At 47.3% G+C, this 11,374-nt stretch overlaps 1 long non-coding RNA gene across 1 annotated transcript; it reads right to left on the bottom strand.

Annotated features, from left to right (window-relative positions):
• Nucleotides 1-47: 47 nt before the first annotated feature.
• LOC148183838 (uncharacterized) lies at nucleotides 48-7,274 on the bottom strand. Its single transcript, XR_015773109.1, has 3 exons — nucleotides 7,136-7,274; nucleotides 4,367-4,485; nucleotides 48-3,767 (listed from the first exon to the last, which is right to left on the bottom strand). It is a non-coding gene; the product is annotated as an uncharacterized LOC148183838 (long non-coding RNA).
• Between the last annotated feature and the right edge of the window lie 4,100 nt (nucleotides 7,275-11,374).

Below are 11,374 nucleotides of genomic sequence, written 5' to 3'. Positions count from 1 at the left end.
GAGAGGAAAACAATTCAAGATCCTTCATGTACTCAAAACACCTTTCAATAGTCCCTCAGAGAATGCTTAGTCCCTCAGCAGAATCACAACTTACAGCTGTAATATAAAACAAACAGTTCTTCACAAACACTATGTTTAAAAACTCAAAATACAAGAAAATATTAGCCATTATTATTATTATAATATTTGTTCTTTTCTTCCAAGAGTAAAACTTCTATCAAATGAGGTTTTTCTTATAGAAATACAGCTCTAGCTAGATGATTCACACAATAAATTCATAACTAAGAAGAAGATAGACTGGAAAAGGGAGTGTGGTTTTCTTTTATTAGCTACATGCAGTCTGACTGTAATTATTCCCAACTGGAATATTTTTACATAAAAGCAATTTTGCAATGACAGTAATTTGTACAATTATTCTAATAACATGCTATTCCCTTAATTTTTATAAACAAATTCTAAGACTCGTTTTTTATTGTGTTTGCACAGCAATTCCCAAGTCAAGTAATGAATCTGCCCAAGTTCTCTGCAAGGTAAGGTAAGGTGAGGTGAGTGGAGAGTGATCTCTCCTGCTAGATACAAATGCATTTATTTCCCCAATATTCCTTTCTCCTTCAGGATATCCCAGATTTCCTGCTTTACACAGTGTCATCTCTTGACTTTGCAAGTCCTGTGGGGCAGGTTAACACATCTGTATTAATAAGTTAATACATTTGTATTAACTTCATATGATGGCACAGAGTGTGGATGCAGCTCACACATGCAAATATCCCAACACCATTAGGTAATGAGCAAGTGATCTCACATTGCAGGAAACTTAAGGGCAAACTGACATCACCAAAACAGTGATAGATGTGTGAATAAACCCCAGGGTGATGAGTCCCAGTCTAGCTGTCCTTAGCAGCCGTGCAGTAGGACCAGGGAGAAGCCCTCTCTGTCAGGGTGGGACACGCAGTACTGAAGTCTGTGATTTCACTTTCTCATTACACGTCCAGGGATAAACTTCAGAATTGTTTGACATAAGGTAGAGGAGTTACAGCAATGTCAAAAATGTGCAGGTGGAAGAAGAATCACAGAAACACAGAATATCCTGAGCTGGAAGGGATGCACAAGGGTCATCGAGTCCAGCTCCTGTTCCTGCAGAGGACACCCCAAGAATCACACCATGTGCCTGAGGACATTGTCCAAACACTTCCTGAGCTCTGTCAGCCTCAGTGTTGTGACCACTTGTCCAGGAAGCCTGTTCCAGTGTCCAGTCACCCTCTGGGGAAAGAACCTTTTCCTGATATCCTAATATCTAACCTAGAGATTTTTTTTTCCACATAAAAGTGGGCACATTGATAAGACTTTACAACAACCTGAGTGAGACCAATAAAAATGTGACCATTTCAGCACCTTCCCACACAACCCAGGGCAGTGGTTTAAGATACTGTTGTTTCCAAATTTTTTAGGACAAATCATCAATTTAAACTCTCTTTAATACACAAACCTTTTGTTCTGTGGATAAAGACTTCCCAGAAAGGAAAGGGATAGCATCTGTGGGCATGAACAGTAATGAATACCCTCAAATAGGACAAGCCCAGTGACCAAAGAACAAAACTGCTGCTACATCTTCACTTGCAAAAGAAGTGGGTTTTTTTTTCATAGTGCAATAACTAACCTCACTGCACAGCCCTCCTGGGGGCCTTACTTCAGCTTTTCCCATGATGTAGCTGGGGGAGGTCAGCAGCAGTTCAGATGCACACTATTCAGTACTGCTGGCTACAGCATGGCAAAAACGACCTCCACTAGGTCTGACTGTCAAACAGCAGTTGGACTGAAGACACAACAGATACCAAGGATATCATTAAAGCTCACTGTACCGAGCAGAAACTGCTGTCTTCAGTAGGATTTTGTCTCAGAAGCACTCCAGTATTTCATAGCAAAGACAAGTGCAGACTTTCAGAGGAAGCTTTTTCTATTGTTCTACTTTAATCAATCAGTGCCAATTAACCAATATTTAGTTTCTGCTCAAGGAAGGAATGACAGAAATAATTATGTCCTGAGACAGACATCCCATCAGCTTCTCCAAATCATTAACTGCCTCAGATGAATTGGCAATCAATTAACTGAGATTAAAAAGTCTAACACACAAACCATCTTCATTCCCCTCTCTAGAACCAGGATGACACAAAGTCATTTACCAACCTCTGCATATATTCATAAAATGCAACCTTACTCTGCCCATGAAACAGTTTTGCTGGTTCATCCTGGGACATGGGTTCCTCTGACACTGAAATTCAGCATGGATTTGCTCTTAGCTGACCCTGAGCAGAGAATGGAATAACCACTCCTGACACGTCTGTTTATAAGGCATCAGCTAAACAACTTCTGTGTTACCACAGAATAATTCAATCAAGAGCCTTGTGCTATGCTTACATGTCGCCCATCGTAAAGTAAATTTTTGGTCTTGAAGACAGGTTATTGTAGATAAAGATGTGAAAATAAAAATCTGTTTATAAATGTAAATGTGTGAAATAGACTAAGGTTGTTGTAGTTTCAGTGTAGCTCTGCCTTCCTTATTTGAATTAATATAAATATTTTTTTAGTATAGGGTGCACAGCATCCTGAATTCCCCCGGATTGTGCCAGTGAGATCCCATTGCTATAACACTGAAGATGAGTCAGATGAATTCTGCCAAACATCTGCTTTTGTTTATCAAAACAAGGTTAAGAAACTTGGTCACAATTTATAAACATCTCTTGGGAAGGGTCTTTTCTTGACACAAACAGAAGTGAGGTGGTAACACTGAAGGGGAAGCTGAGTGCATCCAGCAATGTCACCTGGTGTGAGCAGGAGCAGTCATAGAGATTATTAATGGTGAGACAGCACTGTTATTTTTATGATAAATAAATAGAATAAACCCAAAGTGACATCATCTACTTAGTAGTGTCAAGAAGTCAGATTTATATCTAATCATCATAGCTGCTTTTCAATAGTTTCCATTTCTTTGAAGTGGCTAGTGTTTTGATTTTGTCATTATATCTGCCTCTTTCAAAAGCATAAAATAAAATAAATTATTCTGGAGTTCTTCCTTCTGCAAGTTTCTTGTTTGGACTGCTTTACCCTTAGCAGTGAGTAAACAAACTTGGTTTTAATCCAAGCATAAGCTGCATTGAAGAACTGTCCGAACCATTGGTGCCAGTGTAGAGCATGACTTGGAATCCATGGGGAATTCCAGAAAAAAAAAAACCACATTGTGATAATATTTAAAAAAGGGGAGGGATGACCTCCTTGAGCAGCTTGCTAACTGCCCAGATCTAGGAATCAAATATGGGGAATTGTCTCTTGGTGGAGGCTGTGGGTGGCACACCAGGTGTTATCCCAGCTCAGCAGCAGGGAGGTGGGAACAATCAGACTATGGTCACCCCTGTGATGGCCTGAGGCTTTGTTTCAGCCTGTGGGCTGTCCTTTGCTGCAGGTCATCCCTTGTTTGCTGGATCCAGCCTGATGGTGTATCTCTGCCGGGTCCAGCCCAACACAGCTGGGCACGGATAAATGTGACCAGAGGAGTTTTCCTCTGCAGCCCCTCACCTGTGGGGAATTAGATGCAGATGCAATCCCATGGCTCCTCCTGGATGAGGGGGTCATGCTGCAGCAGACTTCAACCAGTGACCCAGAGACCCTGCAAGGGCCCAGGTTGCTCCTGCTGTCGTTTCCTCTCCAGTGGAAAGTGACTGCACTTCACACGCCAGCTGGCTATGCATGTGACTTTTGGGGGATTCCCATCTCTGCTGGAAATAAAAATAATGGTTGGAAACCATTGAACTACACAAATGCAAGAGCCTTCCAGTGGCCTTGAATATGCTATTCATTGAGGTCGGAAGCTGCTATGGAATTTTTCAATACATGATTTAATCTGGGCGGCTTGAGCTCCAGAAGCAGAGGGAGGAAACCCTTCGACTCTGGAGCCAGGGGCCCTTGGGCAAGGAAAGAGAACATTTTCAATAGCTTTCAGAGGACACATTGGCCAAGTCATGCATGTTCCAGCAGTTCACTGGCAGTACTATAAAGCTAGAAAAGAAGTGTCAGGTGAGCTTTCTAAAAGGGCAAAGATTGCTCCCTACTCTGGAGCATGCTAACATATGGACATTTGTGGGGTTTAACTGTGTCATGGTTGGAAGGCAACCTCTTAGCATAGGGGCTTTTGGCCACCCTAAACAGAGTTAGCAGCAGCTCCTCAGCAGGCAGGAACCTACTGTGGCACCCACTTCTCAGCAACTGAGGTGTTCCTAGCAGGTCCTGGGGTGACATAGCCCTGCCTTGAGAGCTGCACTGCCTCCCCATGCACTTCCACCCACCTGCAAGACACACTGTACCTCTCTCTCACCTGTACCAGCAGTGCCAGGAGGTGAGCAACTCCCTCTGGGAATTGTTCTTTCTTCAGGAGAGGAAAAAATGCCTTTTTTTGATCTTCAGTTTGCTTCTCGGGTGAATCAGTCCTGAGATCTGTGTCCCAGTGTGGAGTGCCAGCACAGCGTGGGGAGCAGGGAGGGAAGAAGTCAAGGGAAGGCTGGGGAATGGATTCTGCTCTCAGCCTAGTGAGGTATGAATACACTGGGGGTATATCATAGTCTCAACTCCAAAGAGACCAGTGTCTAAACAGCTTTCCATGAACCACTTCTACATTTTCCTGCCTTGATGTCATTCTTTCCCTCCTGACAAAGTTTGCTGACATTTTCTGCATACAGCACCTTCTTTTCTATTCCAGAAAATCTGGAACCTTATTAATAAAGCAAACAAAATAAAAAGCAAACCCATAAGTCCTAACCTTCACTGTTTTGTTTCATTCAGTCCCAGTAACCCAAGGGAAAGTAAAACACAACATTAACTGGTTCCTGAAGGGTGTCAGAGCAGCTCTCAGCAGGGAGAGGTGCTCCCTTCAGGTGCATACCTTCAGGTATGACCCAGAGCTGGGGCATACCTGAAGGACACAGACTGTCTCTCCTCACCCTGCACTACACAGCTCTCCCCAGGCCTCTGCTAGGTGTGTGTTGGGACAGAGTTTCAAGGGAGATGTCCTCAAGTCAAGGGAACATCACCAAAGAGGGGCCTATTCAATTTTCTGTCCTTCAAATGCCAGTGGCCTTTTTGTGGGTGTCTTTGATTTTAGAGTCTGATTGAGGAATTTGTACTTCACACTCTATTGCATCCAACTGCTTTTAAAGCACAGAGTGCTGCCAGCCCAAGAAATACAGTCTTATCCCAGGGCCTTGAGAAACGTGGTGGCTGCTCTTAAGTGTCTTCCTCCATCACAAGCAGCTCTTCGTCAAGGGCACCCAAGGCTAACCAACAGTGATAAGAGGATCACATCCCCTGCTGCTGCAAATGGTCCTGCTGCTCCAAGGGAATCGGGCTCTAAAGGATAAAACAGCCCATTGAAAGGCCTTGTGCAGGCAGGGCTGAGGCAGAGCTCCCTGCCCACTGCCAGGCACCAAGGGATGGCAGTGCTCAGTTCAGGTTGCAAAGCCTGCACGCTGGCTTTAGTCCCAAGGGAAGTGGCATCACCCCACACAGGCAGGGACCATCAGCTGCATTTCCCATCTCAGGGCCAGTTAACCTCGGAGAGCCAAGGCCAGGGGAGGCTGCCATGGCAAAGGCCTTCTGCAGCATCTGTGAGATGGGGGAACCTGGGACAAAAGGTTAGAAAACAAACCCTAACACAAACAGAGCTGAAGAGATGGTTGGGTAAAAATTTAAATGTATTCCAACAACAGAGGAAGCCCATGACTGAACACGTGTTTTAACTCCCTGCAGATATGTAATAGCTGTGGAAGGATCCTGTAAATGCTGAGAAATAGCAGAAAAGCAGAAAATCACCATCCCCTTGATAACAGGAGGCTTGAAGGAAGATGTGACCATGTCCCCAAAAGATTTCCCAGTGACTGTAAATTGCTTTGCTTAGCTTTTTCTGGATGCACAGTTTGCAAGGCCTTCCCCTGGAAGGGACACTGTTAGTGCACCATCCCATGCCTCTGTGTCCCCACCTGCACAGCCAGGGCAACTGGGCTGTCACCACAGGAGCATTGGGAAGATGGATTAGTTAATATTTGCTTAGTGCTCTGGAGATAGCACTATATAAGTCTAATTACATTTTATGCCCTCATGTGATAAGGATGTCATCTTGGATTAGAGGGGATTAGTTGTTAATGCCATTCCTGAACATACCGGTCCCCTCCGGGGCTTCGATTTCTGCTGAGAAGGTTATTCACTCTGCTTTCAAATCAGTAGGGTCCTCCTAGTTGTGATAATCATGGAAATCAAAGATTTCTGGTGGATGAAATCAAGGCGTGGTGGATACCTGACTATGCTGTCAGTCAAGCATAGGTGTGTGCTCAGTGAATGATGGTGTGCACTCAGTGACACACTGAGTCTCCTGGCAAGGCCAGGAGAATGGGGTTGAGGGTGTCCCCTCCCTCTGCCTGAGCTCCAAACACACCACCAAGTTATTAAGTACAAATCTAAGTTAATGTTTAGCACTTGCCCAAAACATGGGGACAGCCCAAAGCCAGAACAGAGTGTGAATACACATGCTGGTAATGACTGCAGGGAAAAATGCTACTGAGAGGACATGCCTAGGACATCCTAGGAGCACTGTCCTCCAGGGAGTGCTCCAAGCTGCAGACATGTCCCAGAAGGATGCGAGGCTCCCATGCTCCCATGGCAGGCAACTCGCAGGGATTTGGCTTTTTGAAGCCTGTTGCAGTGAAGCTTTCAGCCCTTCCCCACAGCGACCCCGCTGGCTCCCAGGGCACTTCCTGGAGAGCCAAGGCCCTCTGCCCTGGCTGCAGAGGTATCACAGATTAAGCTGAGATTCTTTCAAGGTTCCCTTTGCAACACTCCCAGTGCGAAATCCAGTTGCTCCAAGCATAATTTTGAGCAGACTGGATTTCAGCTTCTAGCTCAGAACAAAAAGGGCTGTCCTGTCTCCACCTTCCACTAGCAAGGGTTTGTCCCAGAGGAAACCCTGGATCTGTCACCTATTGCTGACCAGACAGAAGTAGCTGAGGGTAGGGCACAGGCTCCTCTCAGCAGCAGAGGTTAAGGTTATCGCCTCCTGGCTCTCAGCCCCCGGCTGACAGGAGCAGGTTTGGCTTACCAGAATGATGAAGAAGCTCATTGGAAAGGAAAACCTCCAGGGACTTCTTAAAAGCTGCATTAAACTTTCAGGGACAGATCCCACCATGGTGCTTTAGCAGGGACCATCTGCAGCCAGGTATAAAACAGGGAGCTGCAACAAGAACTGGCGGGAAGAGGTGAACAGCAAAAGGAGCCCTTTATGGGCTTCATGGGGAGCACCCATGACAGAGCTAAGGGGGCACAGCTGAGTGAGGAAGAGAGTGGCCAAGCCTTCAACCCCACCTCTGGGGAGCCTGTGAGGGCACAGATGAGCACAGTTCAGGCTGATGCTGCTAGGAGCCAAACTGGGTCAGAATGGAGGTTCTTCTCCATCATTAACAGAATGCGAAAGCAGCTGGAGCTTTCTGTTTACCTTGGTTGGCTCTGCAAGGCAAATGCCACCTCCATTTATTTCTTATTGTTGGCCTGAAGAGCTGGTCTTTTGCAAGACAGAGACTAAATTACTACCACTGTCATTCTGGGTGGGTGTTCTCCATCCTCCTAGGGCAAGAGGTGCTGGGGTGCAGGTAGGGTACAAAATATTTGAGGAAAAAAGATTAGTTTGGTGTTTGAAACCAGACATGTTCCATGGAGGACACCCCGTGGCCCAAGAAGCAGCAGGGGCAGAGTGCTGGGGGACATGAGGCTGAAGATGCCACCAGGGTGCCCTGGCTTGGCACAGCCTGTCCAGAGCCTCAGCAGAGCCCTCACCCTGGGAGCTCTGAGCATCACATTTCTTCGGCTGACAAGACTAACCTCCCTCCCAGCAGCTATTCCAAATGCAGGGCACAGAGCCAAGCTGTCAGGGAAGCCAGCAGGATCCCTTAGCAATTTTATCAAACTCAGCATTTTTTGGGAGGACATTTCCATTTCAGTGAGTCAGCAGCCTTGGAAAGCATCCGTCTGTCAGCAGCAATGAAGCTCGAGGTGGGCACACAGGGAAAGGCCCCTGGGACATGCACCTGAAGTGGCATGGACACTGCTCAGGAGGAGATATGCAATGAACTGCTCCACTTTTTTTGCCAATTCTCCTCCAGTTTGTTCCTTCTCCATCAACAGAGAAGCTTGTCCAAGCTGAGTTTTCAGGTTTAAGTGGACTGACATGCAAGAGGTCAAAACAACAGAAGGATTCTGTTCCTTCACATGCTTGATCACATCATCCCCTACAAAATTAGGCCTGGAAACAAGTTAACTTTGTTACTCTGACTGTTACATTTTCCCCATCTAAATTTTTCTTGCTAAACCCAAAATGTCTTGCCCTATCCAGAGGAGAGATTAACCCTCCTGTGCATTTGCCTCTTGCATATTTGAGTGCTGCTCTCATGTCTCCCTGAGCCCCTTTCTGTCGCCTGTTATCCAACCCAGGTTGCTGGGAGTCATGATGTCCTCACTAATCTCTGGCCTCCCTCCAACCTGCCCATGTCTTCCCCACCCCAGTGGGGAGCCAGCTTTTCTTCACAGACCTTCTCTGCAAATCCCCAGTCCCTTCTTCCAGCAAGTCCTCACAAGGATTTACAGCCTGTGGCTCAGCAGGGATGCAGTTGTTCTCGTTGTTGGAGAGATGGAGGAGATAGGGCAGGGGATGCAGGCTTAGGGGTAGACAGCAGACTGGAGACTTGCAAAGAGACCAAAAATGTTGTCAGCCCCCACTCCCTGCTCCCTCTCCACCTAGAGGGATTTTTCACCCATGGAGCTGAGCCAGGTCTTCCACATCAGCTTGCAGTACTTGAACCAGGGCTTCACCTGTCCCAAAAGGGGATGGCTCTGAGGCAGCTCTGGAGGGGCAAGGCAGGGAGTCAAACTGGACTGGGGACTCTCAGGACAGACCAGGGCTTGGATTCTCTCCTCTTTTTGGTTTTTTTTTTTTTTGTTGTTTTTTTTTGTTTTTTTTTTGTTTTGTTTTTTGGTTGGTTTTTTTTTTTGTGTGTGTGTGTGTGTTACCAAGGATGGGTTGGAGTGGGACTGACACATGAGTCTCATCAGGCAGGACTCGGCTGCTCCTCTTCCTCTCCCAGCAGTGTCTGCAGGGCTGCAAACTGTGGCAGTTGCAGGCACCTCCTTGCAGGAAAAAGCAGGAAAAAACTGGCAGGCAGTGGAAACAAGTGGCAAGCAGATTAGAAACCCAGCTCCTATTTATAGACAGTCAAGAAACTGCCCCTGTGACAGGGCCATCCATTTAACCCTTCTGGTCCCAAGCACCAACTCACCCAGAGATGCTGAGTCTGTACCATGAAGGAGCATTTTGGCTCAGGGGAAGCAGGACCCTGCACCAGGGCATCTGTAGAGGGAGCAGGAGACAGATCCAGGCACAGTGGAGCTTACAGGGGTTATTCCTCAGCAAGGCAGTGAGGAGAGAGGTGGGGCTATGGTTGTTCAGAAGTTGGGTGACCAAGACAAGGAAAAGAATATCCCAAGTATCCTGCTGCATGTCAGACAGAGAGAGACAAAACTATTTCCTCTAAGAGGGAGGTAATGAACATGTTTTAGGGGCAGTTCCAATGTTTCAAGCCTGTTATCTCCCCTGGGCTTTGGTAAGTTTGAAGGTAATGGGGCCATCCCTTTGAAGGCCACTGAGTATCCCTTGCTGGAGTGGTTGGTGAAGCTCACACAGGGCTGCTGCATCCCACAGGAGTGCACTGTGATCCTGCTCCCTGCTGCTCCTCAGCAGGGTCTCCCCAGAGCTCAGACACTTACCAGCCCCCTGCCGCATTTGGAGTGATTTGTTAAATGTATCCTGCAGCTCCCTCTCGGCTGTTACTCTATCTGCTGTCACTTATGGGTGTCTTTATGCCATAGACGGCTGTTTTATACACTGCCATGGCAAGACTTTCCAGCTGTTCCCCCACTTGCTTGTGTCAATAGCTATTTTTACAATATTGCCTTTCTTCACTTCTTAATTGATCTAAATCCTTTCCCTTAGCTTTCTTGTTAAAGGTGGATTTAAAGAAAAGGACTTCATTATCTCGGACATTTTTGAGTCATTATGAATTTCATCCCTCTCTTCATTAATTACTCATTACCCCTCAGCTCTGGAGGGCTGCTTTGTCCCCGATGTGTTTGTGAGCAGCTTCCCTGGCACCCTGTAATCCCCCCAGCCTGGCGTTAGCTCGGTCTGGTTTACACTGCCTTCACCGTCCCTTCCTCTGCTGCTCCCGCTCTCCTCTGCTCCCAAACAAGCTCCTGCCTTTCCCTTGTGCCCAGCACTGTCTCTGCACAGCCCTGTGACCCCGGGCCCCTCAGTGGCTTGAACCCCATGAGCATCCCGTGCTTCCTGCCTGCCCCAAGGCACGGGCACCCACTCCCTCCGTCCCTGAGCTGTGCAGAGAGGAGTCCCTGGCTCCTGGTTATGGGCTGGCACTCAAGTCTGGATGTAAAAAGCTGGGTTTTGCCAAGTGGTGGCTTTGCTAGGCCTGTTTCAGTACATGCATGACAAAGCAGCATGGAGAACAGAGCAATGCTGTGTAATGGCCTTGGGATTAACAGGCAAATATTTCCCAAGACTTTGGCTGCAGTCAGATCCCCAGGGAGAACCTGAAACCTCTGAGCATCTCCTGTGCTGCAGTGGTCCAGGGGCACCATGGCTGTAGTGGGTGTCACTGCCCTCCCATCCTCCCAGCAGAGAAAATCCATGCTCAGTCAGGCACTCGAGTGCTGACCCTGATGCTGAGCACCTTCTCCAGCCCATTTTCCTGGCACATACTGGCTGTAACCCCGTGTCGTCCACAGATGGAGATCCATGACTGGGGATCACAATGAGAGATGGCCCTTCTCTGGACCTATACAAGCACACAACCATCCAATCTCTGAGACACCCCCACATCCCAGTCTCATGCTTGGGTGGAACTCCATGCCCCTGCTGCCCCAGCAGCTTCTCTAAAGCTTTGCAGGGCTTTTATCCCCCCCAGAGCAGTGGACGGTTTATGGTCTGCCCTCTCTCCCTGTGATCAGTGTTACACCCATTCCTGCCCTGAGCCTTTTCCCAGAGGATCCTTGGCAGGGCTAGAGTGTGGTTGCTGGGGTGGGTCCTTTCCATACTTCATGGAAGTGTATGAAAAGGCAAAGCAAGAAAAATGTGTTGGGTTGGTGAAAGAAAGAGAAGCGTGTGCGATATTTGCTCAGAGAAGGTAAACGAGGGTTGCACAAGTAAGAGGTTGGGTTGCACAATCAGAAGCAGTGGAATTATTTGTTACCACTGATCAACTGAGCTGCACTTTCTCAG

The sequence above is a fragment of the Pseudopodoces humilis genome, chromosome 8 (genome assembly GCF_049639895.1).
Source record: "Pseudopodoces humilis isolate 2021_Gansu_Grassland_sample_001 chromosome 8, ASM4963989v1, whole genome shotgun sequence".
Taxonomy (NCBI): domain Eukaryota; kingdom Metazoa; phylum Chordata; class Aves; order Passeriformes; family Paridae; genus Pseudopodoces; species Pseudopodoces humilis.
Note: the sequence above shows the minus strand (reverse complement) of the source record. Positions and strands in the feature narration are given on the sequence as shown.